Source organism: Schistocerca cancellata, chromosome 5 (genome assembly GCF_023864275.1).
Source record: "Schistocerca cancellata isolate TAMUIC-IGC-003103 chromosome 5, iqSchCanc2.1, whole genome shotgun sequence".
NCBI lineage: Eukaryota > Metazoa > Arthropoda > Insecta > Orthoptera > Acrididae > Schistocerca > Schistocerca cancellata.
Window position 1 is genome coordinate 368,531,160 of NC_064630.1, and position 17,587 is coordinate 368,548,746.

Below are 17,587 nucleotides of genomic sequence, written 5' to 3' on the forward strand. Positions count from 1 at the left end.
TCTGAGCCACTGACAGCTTCAATAATGGGTAATAAAGGTCATTTTACCCTCTAGTTCTGTAGGTATGGACCTCACTGTTCTTACCAAATTGTGATGGAGTGTTTACGACGAATTTTTTTAGTGAAAATATGTATTGTGATGGTGCAGCTAGGATGATTAGCTTCTTGAAGAGATACCTGCATGACGTCTGTTGGTGAACACCAAATATTATTCTTACTGCTCCCTTCTCTCTAAGTGGTGAGTTTCTTCAGAAAATGAGAGAGAGGAAATTTGTAATATACAGTTGTATGTTAGGAGGTTCATTCGTTTGTTTCCAAGATTAGCAATTACATGAAGAGCAAAAATAGCTGAACTTAATTGTTTGAGAAACTTATTAACATGTTTCTTCCAGTTCAAATTTTCATCAGTATGTACACACAAAAATTTGGAGGGTTCTAGTCGATTTACTGACTCCTGCCTATGTGCTACATCGATTGTTGGTATGATTATTTCTTGTAGAGAAATGCACACAGTATATTTTTTTCAAAATTCAGCAAGAGTACAGTTTCTGAGAACTATATAATTCTTTAGTACATGTCATTTACAATATATTATGTTGCTTTCTCTCTACTGGAATTTATTATAGCATTAGTATTACCTGCAAAATGTACAAATTCTGCTTTTTGGATGTGAAGTGGAATGAACCTTTGGTACTTCCTTTCTGATTTCTCTCCTGCAACTAAAATTTCCTACCCTTCAAATATTGTTTGAATTATCAAGCACAACTTTTTGTATTCTGTTTGTTAAGTATAGTTCAAACCAACTGTGTGTTACACCATCAGTTTCATAAAATGTGAGTTTTTCCAAGAGAACAGCATGATCTACACAATCAATCGTCTCAGAAAGATCACAAAAATGGCAGCTGGCGATATTTTGTTACTTAAGGCTTAGACTGTTTGATGGGTGAATGAATAAATAGCATTCTCAGTTGAGCAAGCCTTCCTGAATCCTTACTGTGTTTTAAGCGTGAGACTATTCTTCAGTTCATTACTTTTTCGAATATTTTGGAAACTGAACTATAACTACTTAAGTCTGTTTTGCCACCTTTCTTATGATGAGCTTTAACAATTGCATATTTTAACATGTAAGAAAAATTTCACCGTGTAAGTGACTTACTAAATACACTCCTGGAAATTGAAATAAGAACACCGTGAATTCATTGTCCCAGGAAGGGGAAACTTTATTGACACATTCCTGGGGTCAGATACATCACATGATCACACTGACAGAACCACAGGCACATAGACACAGGCAACAGAGCATGCACAATGTCGGCACTAGTACAGTGTATATCCACCTTTCGCAGCAATGCAGGCTGCTATTCTCCCATGGAGACGATCGTAGAGATGCTGGATGTAGTCCTGTGGAACGGCTTGCCATGCCATTTCCACCTGGCGCCTCAGTTGGACCAGCGTTCGTGCTGGACGTGCAGACCGCGTGAGACGACGCTTCATCCAGTCCCAACCATGCTCAATGGGGGACAGATCCGGAGATCTTGCTGGCCAGGGTAGTTGACTTACACCTTCTAGAGCACGTTGGGTGGCACGGGATACATGCGGACGTGCATTGTCCTGTTGGAACAGCAAGTTCCCTTGTCGGTCTAGGAATGGTAGAACGATGGGTTCGATGACGGTTTGGATGTACCGTGCACTATTCAGTGTCCCCTCGACGATCACCAGTGGTGTACGGCCAGTGTAGGAGATCGCTCCCCACACCATGATGCCGGGTGTTGGCCCTGTGTGCCTCGGTCGTATGCAGTCCTGATTGTGGCGCTCACCTGCACGGCGCCAAACACGTATACGACCATCATTGGCACCAAGGCAGAAGCGACTCTCATCGCTGAAGACGACACGTCTCCATTCGTCCCTCCATTCACGCCTGTCGCGACACCACTGGAGGCGGGCTGCATGATGTTGGGGCGTGAGCGGAAGACGGCCTAACGGTGTGCGGGACCGTAGCCCAGCTTCATGGAGACGGTTGCGAATGGTCCTCGCCGATACCGCAGGAGCAACAGTGTCCCTAATTTGCTGGGAAGTGGCGGTGCGGTCCCCTACGGTACTGCGCAGGATCCTACGGTCTTGGCGTGCATCCGTGCGTCGCTGCGGTCCGGTCCCAGGTCGACGGGCACGTGCACCTTCCGCCGACCACTGGCGACAACATCGATGTACTGTGGAGACCTCACGCCCCACGTGTTGAGCAATTCGGCGGTACGTCCACCCGGCCTCCCGCATGCCCACTATACGCCCTCGCTCAAAGTCCGTCAACTGCACATACGGTTCACGTCCACGCTGTCGCGGCATGCTACCAGTGTTAAAGACTGCGATGGAGCTCTGTATGCCACGGCAAACTGGCTGACACTGACGGCGGCGGTGCACAAATGCTGCGCAGCTAGCGCCATTCGACGGCCAACACCGCGGTTCCTGGTGTGTCCGCTGTGCCGTGCGTGTGATCATTGCTTGTACAGCCCTCTCGCAGTGTCCGGAGCAAGTATGGTGGGTCTGACACACCGGTGTCAATGTGTTCTTTTTTCCATTTCCAGGAGTGTATTTCAATAAGGCCATTATTAAATCGAACAACTTTCCAGAATTCTGTTTGAAATTCCATCATCATCAGATAAGCCTTTGTTGTTTAGGATTGTTATAATTCCATTAACTTCAGTGAAGAATGTTGCTGCTACTTCTAAATATTTAAAAGTTTGCATAATTACATTTTAATGTATTCTCTTGTTTCTCAATTGAACCATTTAACCCTATTTTGCTGCTACGCTTAGAAATTGATTGCTAGAAGTACTCGCAATTGTGAATTACGGTCACAACATTATGATTTAGTTTAACTGTTATGGTATCTTGTGCACTGATCGGCTTAATCTTATTACCTGCATTACTTATTTCTATCACAACTTGCATACATCTGGAAATTTTAATGACTTTTCTTAAAATACTACAGTATTTTTATAGCACGCCAGTGGTGTCAGATCTTGACTAACTCTGGCCTTTACATGAATTTCCCTCTCCTCATACATGAGATATTAATTCCCTTAGTTATTGACAGTTCAAATTTTTGTTTTTCATTTTTCAGAGGTATTCTGGATAAATTTTTAGGAAATCATCTTTCCAATATTGACACAGATTTACTATGGTACATATTTAATTTGACATTAGCAGCTCTTTTTGTGTATACCTCATCTCATCTTTTAATTTACTCTTAAAAGATTGTATTCTGTTCCCATTAATAAGCCTCTTGGCTTTTTATAATCTCCCTCATGGGTTCAAGGCGCCATGTTGTGTATTTCCATTAATTGTGCATCTTGATCAGATAGTCCATTAACCATTGGATACAAATTAATTCTTTCAGCCTGAGCACTGTCTACAAAAATGTTATCAGTCAATGTCCTGATATCTTGCTGCACACGAGTTGGAAAACTGACTTCTGAAATCAGACTGAAACAACAAAATAAAGATTCTAATTCATTTTTCCTGTCTGTATCTTTTAAGAAATCTACATTGAAATCTCCACCAACTACTAACTGTTTCTAGTTGTCTAACAGGTAACTCAATAATGCCTGTAGATTTCTCATAAATAGCTGAAAGGTTCCTAGAGGGGATCTGTAGACTGTTACAGTTATTAGAGAAGTATTCTACACTTTAACTCACAAGCACATCCTTCATGTATGTTGTTTTTCAACTGTGTAATGTTCTGATGGAAAAAATTAATTGTATTTTTCTGTAAATTATTGTATATACTATTGCCCAGTTCTGTTCATTTTTTTAAAATTCTGTCTGTAACATAAAAAATAAAAGGCAACATATTTGGAAGCGGAAATTAAGTGGACCTGAAGAGGATGGAAGAAGACCGAGTTGTTATATGAAAACATGTCTTGGGGTAGAACACTAAAGATGATAATGAAGTGACGTATTCAAAAGGTCTATCTAATTCAACTAAACATTTCCGTTACTCACAGACATTTCTTTGATAAAATGGTTAGTGAAGTTGTAAGTTGTGTGTATGACCGCACACTGTCTAAAATTGTTATGCGTGTTCTATTGGCCTTGATCCATCCAAGATGTATCACTTTATTTTATTGTCTTGATGCACACAAGTTGTATCAATTTTCACATAGCACGTAGCTCAATGGGCAAAACTGTGTGTTAAATCAAAGTGGTGAGATTAATAAATCATAGGTTAACTAAATAGAGCTGCGGGAGAGTTTATTGACGCTGTCTTATCTCCGCAACGTACTGTTTCGGCACTAGGCCGAGTATTGTTCAATGATGTTTACGGCCTCGATTGGTGAGAACCGTTGGTGAACAAGACATCGTCTTGTTGCCTGTCATTACACCATTATTTAGGGAATTACTTATATATTTTTACACAATATCACTCCTAACCGTAATATTTAATTACCAAACTCTTTTTCCCATGAGGTTTCAAACGCCTTTAAATATGTATGTGCTCTATTAAAAAAATATGGTATCTCCACAAATAAAAATAAACCTCGTACGTGTACTGTATGGATTAAACTGTGATGAGGCGACAGGGACACATGATAGCTGTAGAACAAATTATTTGCCTCTTCGCACATTATCATTTACCAACAATTTCGTTTCAGTACCTTGAGCGTTTGTGGTATCCCCAGATACGGGAACCCTCCTGTTTAATCTGTCGTTTCAGACAAACCAATGATCACCGACCGCTGTTTCAAAAAATGTTTGGGTAGTTTGTAATTAATAAAATATATTTACTCTTTACTTTGAATTTATACGGTCCTCTATCAGCCAGTATACCTCACATGCTTACCTATGTACTAAAAACGCTGTTTTAATTATGCTGACATAAATGCAACAAGAGAATCTGGATATTTTTCCATAGTATGATGGAAAAATATTGTATATTTCCGTGAAACATTTTTCAAAGAACACTTCAAAATCTTGCTTGCTTCAGGGAATTTCCTAGAAACTCTGTCATTCTCTTTCTCTCTCTGTCTCCTTTCTTTCACTCCCTCTCCCACAAACTCCCTCATTGCTCTGTTTCCCTACGTTCCTCTTCCCTCCCACCCACTCCTTCCCAACTCACTTCCTCTTCATTGCCTCTCTCCCTCAACCCCTCTCTCCTCACTCACTCAATTTTTTAAAATTTATACCGATTCTATGAGAAAATCATACACGCTCATGTCCATAAGGCAACGCATCTTCCTGATAAAAAAAAAAAAAAGCCTCGTGTGAGTACAGTGTGGACTAAACTGTGATGAGGCGACAGGGACACATAATATGTGACACTGTGTCAAACCAGTACTTGGGGTTTTGGACTACCATCATCAGATTGTGCGCACAGGAGTCCTGGGTACAACAGCTGTCAAGTTTATATATTTGAGGGTACAATACAGTAAATAGATTTGGAGTACAATAAGTTTTGTCAGATCACTTATAGTGATAGGGAAGTAGGGCTGAACCACAAACACAGTGGATGACAGAAAGTATGGCTACATCAATGGAAGATTGTAGGCATACGGACTTAAGCTGGTACAGCAAACATATTTAGATTACATTACATGTGGCCAGATAATTTAAAGAATGTAGTCGTAGGTCTGATAACTACACAGCTTATCAACCATCGTTCAGCTCCTTCTCATACTCGTATTATTTCTCAGGAAAAACAAACACACACTTGCTGTTTTTCTGCAGTTTCCTAGAAGCACAACAAAATCGCTTACTACGAATCCTTCTAAAATTAAAGGTACACCTTCCAATAAGTGGTCCTGTTTTGCTGTATCATGAAGACAACCAAATTTGGAACACCCGTTATGATTTTATACGGGATAGCAACGTGTGTTCATGAAATTTGGAGTACTATTTGTGGTTTCATAAACGCTTCAATCTACAGGTGTATGCTCCCAGTCTCTTTATTATGTTTTGTCTATAGTTACCATCAAATCAAACTTCTATAGCATAACTATTGCGGCTATGTGGGCACTGTAAGATAGTTATAAAACATTGTTGAATTGTTTAACTGTTTTTGTAGTTGTAGGAATCTGTCGCCAGACTGGTTCAATAAACTCAGCCCAGACCAAAAATTGAAAATAAAGTAAAAGCAGTCGTACGGTTATAGCCATTATTACAAACACCACGCACCACATTTATTGTGAACAAATCATTTGTAGAATACAGTCGAAGGGAAAAAGGAAAGAAGAAAAAACACGCATTTAGTTTACATTACCTATGACTATCATCTGTATTTCTTAGGTAAAGTTGTGTGGTACAGCAAACACATTTGAATCACATTACGTTGGACCACGTTATTTGCAGCCTATAGTCGTCAGTATCACACTGCGTTGCCGGAACGTTCGCAGGTTGTAGTCATAGACAAGCAGTATGGTAAAGTAACCACACTTGGATCACATTACACGTAGCTGGTACCATTATCATTTCTAGGTCATAGTCGTAGAGAAGTACGACAGTGCGGAAAACGTAGTCGTAGGTAAGTACTGTAGTACAGCAAAAACATTTGTATAGAATTATGTGTTGTCAGATCTTTTGCTGAATATAGCACACGCCAAACGAAGAAAAAAGAAATAAATAACAGTAAAAATAAAAAAAAATAATTAAAAAGGAGAAAATAGACGAACCACGAAGGAATTATTCGAATAGGGCGGAAATCGATACATATGTTGTACATGTACAGACAAACAAATGGTTACAATTTCAGAAAAACTGGATGATTTATTGAACAGAAACAGCTTCACAAACTGAGCAACTCAATTAAGCGTGGCTCTTATACAAACAGTTGTGCTCCTTGGCATTGATTCGTAAGGTTGTTGAATGTCCTCATGCCAAATTCTGTCCAACTGGATCGTTAGATCGTCAAAATCACGAGACGGTTGGAAAGTCCTGCCAACAATGTTGCAAACTTTCTCAATAGGGGACGGATCCGGCGACCTTGCTGGCAAAGGTAGGGTTTGGCAAGCAGGTAGACGAGGAGCAGAAACTCGCGCAGTGTGCGGGTGGGCATTATCTTGTTGAAATGTAAGCCAGGGTCACGTCTTCGCTGGCTCAGCATCGGGGCTCAGCTCGAAGTGGCACTCATGAATGAAGACAATTCTACACCAATGAGAGTAAAGGCCGAAGACGTGTCTGGAGACGCCCAGGACTGCGGTGGGATACCAACCTGACTGTCCCCGACCTATGGTCCGACAACTAGGAGTAATAGGTTGGGGTACCATTTCATTTCATAGCAGGACCTATTTGGTTGTCATCCACGGTCTCCTTAGAACGCAACGGTACGTCGGCGATATTCTGCGTCCCGTTTTGTTGCCCTTCATGGCAAGCCATCCTGAAGTTATATTTCAGCAGGATAATGCCCATCCACACACAGCGAGAGTTTCTACTGATTGTGTTCGTGCTTGCCCAGCAAAAACGACGAATCTCTCCTCTACTGAGAACTTTTGGAACACTGAGGGTAGGGCCTTCCAATCATCTCGAGAACTGGACACAATTTGGCAAGATATCTCTCAGGGGATTTCCAACAATTCTATCACTCAGTTCCAAGCGGAATAGCAACTTGCATAAGGGCCAGAGGTGGACTAACGCGTAATTGGCTGACTCCGTTTTCGAAATTCTTTCACTTGACTCAATCGTCCATTTTAAAAAAAATTGTAATCATTTTTTTGTTTGTAGATGTGCATCACATCTACAGATTTCAGTCCCATCCCGCTAATTCTTTCGTGGTTCGTCGTTCTTTTGTCTTTGAGTGTGTTATGACGGTATCTAAAATAATACTGCTTGGGTCGTGCAGGAAAACCAGTCTAGAGTCGTTACGTCTGAAGAGAGCAATGCAACATTTTGGCTGTGGGTTGAAAAATTTTCACTTGTAGGCGCTGGATTTATTTCAATGCCCGATTGCGGCTAATGTCGGAATTTCAATTTTATCGTTTTTTCAAACTTTCGTCTCTCGGCAGGATCACCCTACCAGTGGTTGTGTGAGCCAACGAGGAGACTGCACATTACTCACCTTTTTCAGGTCTTCAGTATTAATTTTTGTATCAATTGGCTGTAGCACAAAGGGAGGAGGAGAGGGGGGGGGGAGAAACTCACACGATATCTTGATTAGATTAGATTAGATTAGATTAGATTAAATTAGATTAATACTAGTTCCATGGATAATGAATACGATATTTCGTAATGATGTGGGACGAGTCAAATTTTCCAATATATGACATAATTAAGTTAATTTAACAACATACTTAAGTTAATATAACAACTCTTTCATTTTTTGTGTTTTTATTTTTTAAATTTTTTTTAAAATTTATATCTAAAAATTTCTCTATGGAGTAGAAGGAGTTGTCATTCAGAAATCCTTTTAATTTCTTCTTAAATACTTGTTGGTTATCTGTCAGACTTTTGATACTATTTGGTAAGTGACCAAAGACTTTAGTGCCAGTATAATTCACCCCTTTCTGTGCCAAAGTTAGATTTAATCTTGAATAGTGAAGATCATCCTTTCTCCTAGTATTGTAGTTATGCACACTGCTATTACTTTTGAATTGGGTTTGGTTGTTAATAACAAATTTCATAAGAGAGTATATATACTGAGAAGCTACTGTGAATATCCCTAGATCCTTAAATAAATGTCTGCAGGATGATCTTGGGTGGACTCCAGCTATTATTCTGATTACACGCTTTTGTGCAATAAATACTTTATTCCTCAGTGATGAATTACCCCAAAATATGATGCCATATGAAAGCAACGAGTGAAAATAGGCGTAGTAAGCTAATTTACTAAGATGTTTATCACCAAAATTTGCAATGACCCTTATTGCATAAGTAGCTGAACTCAAACGTTTCAGCAGATCATCAATGTGTTTCTTCCAACTTAATCTCTCCTCAATGGACACACCTAAAAATTTGGAATATTCTACCTTAGCTATATGCTTCTGATTAAGGTCTATATTTATTAATTGCATCATACCATTCACTGTACGGAACTGTATGTACTGTGTCTTATCAAAATTCAGTGAGAGTCCGTTTACAAGGAACCACTTAGTAATTTTCTGAAAGACAGTATTGACAATTTCATCAGTTAATTCTTGTTTGTCAGGTGTGATTACTATACTTGTATCATCAGCAAAGATAACTAACTTTGCCTCTTCATGAATATAGAATGGCAAGTCATTAATATACACTCCTGGAAATGGAAAAAAGAACACATTGACACCGGTGTGTCAGACCCACCATACTTGCTCCGGACACTGCGAGAGGGCTGTACAAGCAATGATCACACGCACGGCACAGCGGACACACCAGGAACCGCGGTGTTGGCCGTCGAATGGCGCTAGCTGCGCAGCATTTGTGCACCGCCGCCGTCAGTGTCAGCCAGTTTGCCGTGCCATCGCAGTCTTTAACACTGGTAGCATGCCGCGACAGCGTGGACGTGAACCGTATGTGCAGTTGACGGACTTTGAGCGAGGGCGTATACTGGGCACGCGGGAGGCCGGGTGGACGTACCGCCGAATTGCTCAACACGTGGGGCGTGAGGTCTCCACAGGACATCGATGTTGTCGCCAGTGGTCGGCGGAAGGTGCACGTGCCCGTCGACCTGGGACCGGACCGCAGCGACGCACGGATGCACGCCAAGACCGTAGGATCCTACGCAGTGCCGTAGGGGACCGCACCGCCACTTCCCAGCAAATTAGGGACACTGTTGCTCCTGGGGTATCGGCGAGGACCATTCGCAACCGTCTCCATGAAGCTGGGCTACGGTCCCGCACACCGTTAGGCCGTCTTCCGCTCACGCCCCAACATCGTGCAGCCCGCCTCCAGTGGTGTCGCGACAGGCGTGAATGGAGGGACGAATGGAGACGTGTCGTCTTCAGCGATGAGAGTCGCTTCTGCCTTGCTGCCATTGATGGTCGTATGCGTGTTTGGCGCCGTGCAGGTGAGCGCCACAATCAGGACTGCATACGACCGAGGCACACAGGGCCAACACGCGGCATCATGGTGTGGGGAGCGATCTCCTACACTGGCCGTACACCACTTGTTATCGTCGAGGGGACACTGAATAGTGCACGGTACATCCAAACCGTCATCGAACCCATCGTTCTACCATTCCTAGACCGGCAAGGGAACTTGCTGTTCCAACAGGACAATGCACGTCCGCATGTATCCCGTGCTACCCAACGTGCTCTAGAAGGTGTAAGTCAACTACCCTGGCCAGCAAGATCTCCGGATCTGTCCCCCATTGAGCATGTTTGGGACTGGATGAAGTGTCGTCTCACGCAGTCTGCACGTCCAGCACGAACGCTGGTCCAACTGAGGCGCCAGGTGGAAATGGCATGGCAAGCCGTTCCACAGGACTACATCCATCATCTCTACGATCGTCTCCATGGGAGAATAGCAGCCTGCATTGCTGCGAAAGGTGGATATACACTGTACTAGTGCCGACATTGTGCATGCTCTGTTGCCTGTGTCTATGTGCCTGTGGTTCTGTCAGTGTGATCATGTGATGTATCTGACCCCAGGAATGTGTCAATAAAGTTTCCCCTTCCTGGGACAATGAATTCACGGTGTTCTTATTTCAATTTCCAGGAGTGTATATTAAGAACAACAAAGGACCCAAGACTGACACTTGTGGAAACCAATTCTTGATAGTTCCCCAGTTTGAGGAATGTGCTGATCTTTGCATATTGTGAGAACTACTTATTTCAACTTTCTGCACTCTTCCAGTTAGGTACGAATTAAACCATTTGTGCACTGTCCCACTCATGCCACAATACTTGAGCTTGTCTAGCAGAATTTCATGATTTACACAATCAAAAGCCTTTGAGAGATCACAAAAAATCCCAATGTGTGGTGTTCGGTTATTCAGATCATTCAAAATTTGATTGGTGAAAGCATATATGGCATTTTCTGTTGAAAAACCTTTCTGGAAACCAAACTGACATTTTGTTAGTACTTCATTGTTACAGATATGTAAAGCTACTCTTGCATACATTACTTTCTCAAAAATTTTGGATAAAGCTGTTAGAAGGGAGATAGGACGGTAATTGTTGACATCAGATCTATCCCCATTTATATGCAAAGGTATAACAATAGCATATTTCAGTCTATCAGGGAAAATTCCCTGTTCCAGAGAGCTATTACACAGGTGGCTGAGAATCTTACTTATCTGTTCAGAACAAGCTTTTAGTATTTTGCTGGGAATGCCATAAATTCCATGTGAGTTTTTGCTTTTAAGCAAGTTTATTATTTTCCTAATTTCAGAGGGAGAAGTGGGTGAGATTTCAATTGTATCAAATTGCATAGGTATGGCCTCTTCCATTAACAGCCTAGAATCTTCTAATGAACACCTGGATCCTACTATATCCGCAACATTTAGAAAATGATTATTAAAAATATTTTCAACTTCTGACTTTTTGTTCGTAAAGTTTTCATTCAATTTGATGGTAATACTGTCTTCCTGTGCTCTTGGTTGACCTGTTTCTCTTTTAATAATATTCCAAATTGTTTTAATTTTATTATCAGAGTTGCTGATTTCAGACATGATACACATACTTCTGGATTTTTTAATAACTTTTCTTAATATAACACAGTAGTTTTTATAATGTTTGATAGTTTCTGGGTCACTACTCTTTCTTGCTGTCAGATACATTTCCCTTTTCCGGTTACAAGATATTTTTATACCCTTAGTAAGCCATGGTTTGTTACGAGGTTTCTTACGAGTATATTTAACTATTTTCTTGGGGAAGCAGTTTTCAAATGCATTTACAAAAATGTCATGAAATAAACTATATTTTAAATTGGCATCAGGTTCACGGTACACCTCATCCCAGTCTAACTGCTGTAGGCTTTCCCTGAAATTTGCAATTGTTAATTGTTTAGTATTGCTGAATGGAGCTATGTCATATATTGTAACTAGCTGTGCACCATGATCAGAAAGACCATTCTCAACAGGCTGAGCATTTATCTGGTTAAACTTATCTTGGTCTATAAAGAAGTTATCTATCAGTGAGCTGCTATCCTTTACCACCCGAGTAGGAAAATCAATAATGGGTGTCAAATTGAAAGAACCGAGTAATACTTCAAGGTCATTTTTCCTATTACCCTCTTTCATAGAATCTACATTGAAGTCCCCACAAATAATAATTTGCTTCCCCCTGTCTGACAGATAGCACAACAAGGAGTCCAAATTTTTCAGAAATAGATGAAAATTTCCTGATGGGGACCTATATACAGTTACAATTATAAATGTGCCTTTATTTAATTTAAGCTCACAGGCACATGCTTCTATATGTTTCTCTACACAAAACTTTTTTGTTTCTATACATTTTGCACAATGATAACTTTTGTTATATATGGCAACTCCTCCTTTCTCCACATTTTCTCTCATTACATGTGCAGAGAGCTTATATTCACTTACATTTACCTTATCCATATCAGTAACAATGTGATGCTCAGACAGGCATAGTATATCTATTTCATCCTCAGCTTCTAAATCTTCTAAACAAACCAGAACCTCATCTATTTTATTCTTTAAACTCCCAATATTTTGATGAAATATACTTACATTATTTTTAATTATACTTTTATGAAAACCTTTCCTTATTCTAACATTTGCAGTACTCTCCTGTCTGAGTTTCTCATTATGCTTAGGCCTAGTTGCTATAACAGTGGTCACATGGTGTTCAGAGAGGCAGATTATGTCAACTGGGTTGGGTGACTTTAATTCATCAATGCAATTACCTAGGACTGAAATACAACTTGGTGGAGATAAAATTTCTGGTGATTGGTGAAAATTTATAATTGACAGCTGTGATTGGTGATCCAATGTGCTAGAATTGTGCTGTTTTTCTTTCCTAAACTGAAGATTTGTTTCAATCCTGACCTCTCGTAGAACTTGACATCTTTTCTGTCTTACCTATCCTAAAAAAGGTGCTGCTCCAACACCTGTAACCACTGGTATTTTACCATTCATGGCAGTGCCTCCCCCCCTTAAATTTCCTGCTATTACCCCAGCCAGTTTCCCCTTCCCTTTCCTGTTGAGATGTAGGCCGTGCCTGGTATAGTCCCACCTACTGAGAGAATCAACAGGAACCACACCAATATGAGCCCCCGCACCCGACCCAAGCAGCCGTTCCAACTCCAATTTAACTCTCCCAACAGAAGAGTTCAAATGAGGCTGGTCATGCCGTCTCGGGACAGATACAAATTCAACATTGGTGTGTCTCGATGCCGACGCAATCTTTACCAGGTCACACTCTATACTGTACCCAGGATCTCTGTCGATGCTGTTCCCTGGCACTCCCACAATAACCACGGTGTCTTCCCTGGTAAATCCTTTACAGAGTGAACCTAAATCCTCTGTCACCTGATCCAGACCAGCACGTGGTTTTAAAAAATTTGTGACCTGGTATTCTGGTCCTAATTCCTCCTGCAGAAGTTGGCCTACACCTCTGGCATGAGAACTGCCTAACGACAAAACTTTCTTCCTTTTCGATGGCTTTCCTACATTATTTTTCAATTTCCTATTGAAAGTTTGTTGTGTCCTGTCTACACCTTCCTCTGCTTGAGGCTCATCAGTTTCTAACTGAAGCAACAGGTCAAACTTATTTTTGACATTCACCACAAAACTGTCAGACATCTCTCATTGACTGCTTGCGTTGAAGTTATCTGTCCCTTTCGTAACATAGAGAAAGTAACAATTCAAGAGCCTGTGATTTGTGCCTTAGTATTTAGGCGACTGCCAGCAAACTTTCGGCGGCAAGGCACAGAGAGTTCCATCACAAAGCAGCAATGTCTCATTCGATGGCGTTTCGGCGCCTTGCCGGCAGAGACATTTACGACCCCTTGCCTCCTTTGAGACCAGTGTTCACACGGCCACAAAAGCCACACGACGACATGAATTGCATGCTTCTCTTCACCAAAAGGGCTCGTAACTTGAAGTAATGTACATAAAGCTCCACCATATCACATAATATAGTGGACGTTATATCATTAACTTCCTTTCAACGAGTTACAAGACAAACTAGAAAACGTGCAGAGCTGTGTTTTTATTCACATGCAAATAATGTTGACATTGAAAATTTAAAACACTAATCAATGGAGAAATTCTAGTTGGATATCAAGAAAAATAGCGCAACATTCCACTGATAAACGCCCGTCAAAATGTAGAAACACGAAAAAACCTTAAAATACGTTTATTGAGTTTATATGCCACCTCTAATACCTTTTTGCTCACTAAAAGTTATATACACTGACGGAAAAAAATCGGCAACACCGAGAAGCAGCTATGCGACATAAACTAAAGCTGATGGGCGTCTCCCTACAGCTGGAAGATGATGTCTATTCAAATTAAAACCAGTCGCATAAGGGTGCCGTTAGTAGCGCCGCTATAAGGATGCAAATAGCGTTAAATGCAATCGTGAGCGCTAAATGCCTTTGCGATTGGACGTGGTGAGTTGATGTTATTCAAGAATGCCATTAAGACGACAAAGGCGCCGTTATGAACACCTCACTGAGTTTGAACATGGTCGTGTAATAGGATTACGAGGATTTGGATGTTCCTTCTGCGATACTGCAGAAAGACTTGGGAGGAATGTAGCCACTGTACACGACTACTGGCGCGGTGGTCACGAGAATGCACGGATGCAGGTAGACCGCGCTATGGACGGCGACATGGCACTGCTGAGAGGGAAATCCTTCGTATTCCGTGTGTGGCTCTGGCTCATAGTACTGCATCTACAGAAGCAATTTGAGCAGCAGTTGGCACCGCAATAACACAACGAACTACTAACAATCGGTTACTTCGAGGACAGCTCCGAGCCAGACGTACTGTAACGTGCATTCCGCTGATACCCAACAATTACCATTTGCGGCTTCAGTACGTCAAGCCATTGGAGGGCTGTATATGTCTGTTGTATTTTCAGGTGAAAGCCGGTTCTGCCTCGGTGCCAGTGATGGCCTTGTGTTGATCAGGAGTCCAGCTGAGGACCAGCAACTAAGCAATCTGTGTGCTAGACACACTGGACCTACAGTCGCAGTTATGGTGCGATTTCGTATGACAGCAGAAATAGTCTCATGGCTATCCCATGCACCCCGATTGTAAAACTGTACGTCCCTGTGATAAATGTAAATGTCGTGCGACTAGGGCCTCCCGTCGGGTAGACCGTTCGCCGGGTGCAAGTCTTTCGATTGACACCACTTCGGCGACTTGCGCGTCGATTGGGATGAAATTATGATGATTAGGACAACACAACACCAAGTCCCTGAGCGGAGAAAAATTTCCAACCCAGCCCGGAATCGAACCCGAGTCCTTAGGATTCTGTCGCGCCGACAATTTTTTTTTTTCTCATCTTATTTTGTTCGGTTTTTGTTCGTTGCATCTGTTCGGGGCGGACGTCGCAAGACAGCTGTTTAAGTTCGTTGATGATCGATTAACTCATTCTTTTTTATTACAGAGGGCACGTAACCCTCTGACCGAACACGCTGAGCTACCGTGCCGGCTATAAAACTGTGTGCCGCACCGAGAACCACTCAGCTACCGGGGGCCGACGTCACAATGATGATTCGACCTGTTGTGCTGCCAACATTCCATAATCAGCAATAACCGCCTCTATAGTGATGGACCGAGTCCAACAGACACGAACTGACATCTGGTACCTGTACAACACAAAGCATGCAGATTTGCATGTTTCAATTGAACATTCTGGTGGTTATTAATGTCCCAGCATTTCACATTTGCAATGACTTTTTTCGTGCTTTCATTAACCTGTGACCTTCCAATGCTAATCACTGAAATACGTTACTTAGAGAAATGTGTTCCAGGAATTTCATTAAGCTACATTAATTATTTTTTGAAGCTGCGATTTTTTACCCGTCAGTGTATGTTCACGTTGAATGTATTATTTTCATGTGTTCATAACAAAATGTAAGCGAACTGTATAATAAAAAGTGCACTTTTCGCCGTTTTGATCAACTGCAACCTAGCGCCAACATTCAACGAGATGGACATGGGAAACCATACAATCGGTTTTTAAAGAGCCTGCATCTGCATCTAACCACTCTGCAGTTCACACTTATGTGCCTGACGGGGGGAGTTCATCGAACCAGTTTCACTCTATTTTACTACCGTTGTATTCCCGAACAGCATGCGGAAGAAACGAGCGCTTAACTCTTTCCGTGTGCGCTCTGATTTCTCTTATTTCATTACAATGATCATTTCTCCCTAAGTTTGTGGGAGAACAAAAAATATTTTTGCACGTTGAGGAGAAAGACTGAAATTTCGCGAGAAGATCTCCCCACAACGAAAAACGCCTTTGTTTTAATGTTTACCATTCCAACTCGCGTATTATATGCGTAACACACTCTCCCTTGTAATGCAAAACGAGCTGTCCTTCTTTGACCTGTTTCTATGTTCTCCACAAATCCCGTCTCGTAAGAATCCCATACTGCTCAGCTATGCTCTCTACTACACTCTACTAGAGGACGGACAAGTGCAGTCTCTGCTGCCTCTTTAGCGCATGTGTTGCATCTTCCATATGTTTTACCAGTAAAATGTAGTATTCTGTTCGGATTCCTCACCACATTATCAATGTTATTGTTGAAATTTAAATTGTTTGTAATTCTTCTTCCTACGTATTTAGTTGAAACGACAGCCTTTAGATTTGTGTGATTTATCTGAAATTTGACGGATTCCTTTTAGTACTCACGTGAATGACCTCACACTTTTTCTTATTTAGGCTCAATTTCCAATCTTCTAACCATAGAGATACCTTGTCTAAATCATTTTGCAATTGCTTTCGATCTTCTGGTGACTTTACTAAACATTATCTGCAAAAAATCTGAAATGGCTGCTCGGACTGTCCACTAAATCATTTACGTAGATTAGAAACAGCAGAAAGCCTATAGCAGCTCTTTTTTTATTATTGTCTAATGTCTGGGTTTACAACGTACATTATACAATGTTCTTTCAGGCATGCATGTTAGACAATAAAATAATAAAAAAGAGGTGCTATAGGCCCTCTGCTAACAACCTGACAACCTGAGCAGCCATTTTAGACACTACTGACTATCCACGACTGCTGTTTAAATATTGATAAAATTTCTATACCACTTCTCTGGGGAACGGCAGATGTCACTTCTCTTTTACTCCATCAGTCACTACGATCATCATCCAGCCAGTTAGACACCTTATTGCGCACCAGTGACAACTGCACTGCAGAATTTGTCCTTCACTATATGTCTTGAGCTGTGGTGCACTCCATACAGTTTTAGAGCAGGAGAGGGCATTTCTTCGACATTTTCTTTTCCTCACTTCTCCCACAGAAAACTGTGTTTCTTCTTTTTGGCTGACGCATTTTGAACCATACACTAGCTGAGTACTCGAAGTTGACGGATTATATATATTTCAGTTCTATTAGTCCATCTCCTCGTTACCCTCCCTGTCCATTTTCTTCTACCCCATCTCTCTGTCCATCTCCTCAACCCCACCGCCCAGTCTTCGTCTACATCATCCTTCCCATTTTACTGTCCATCTACTCCTTCACTCCTTGCTCCTTCTA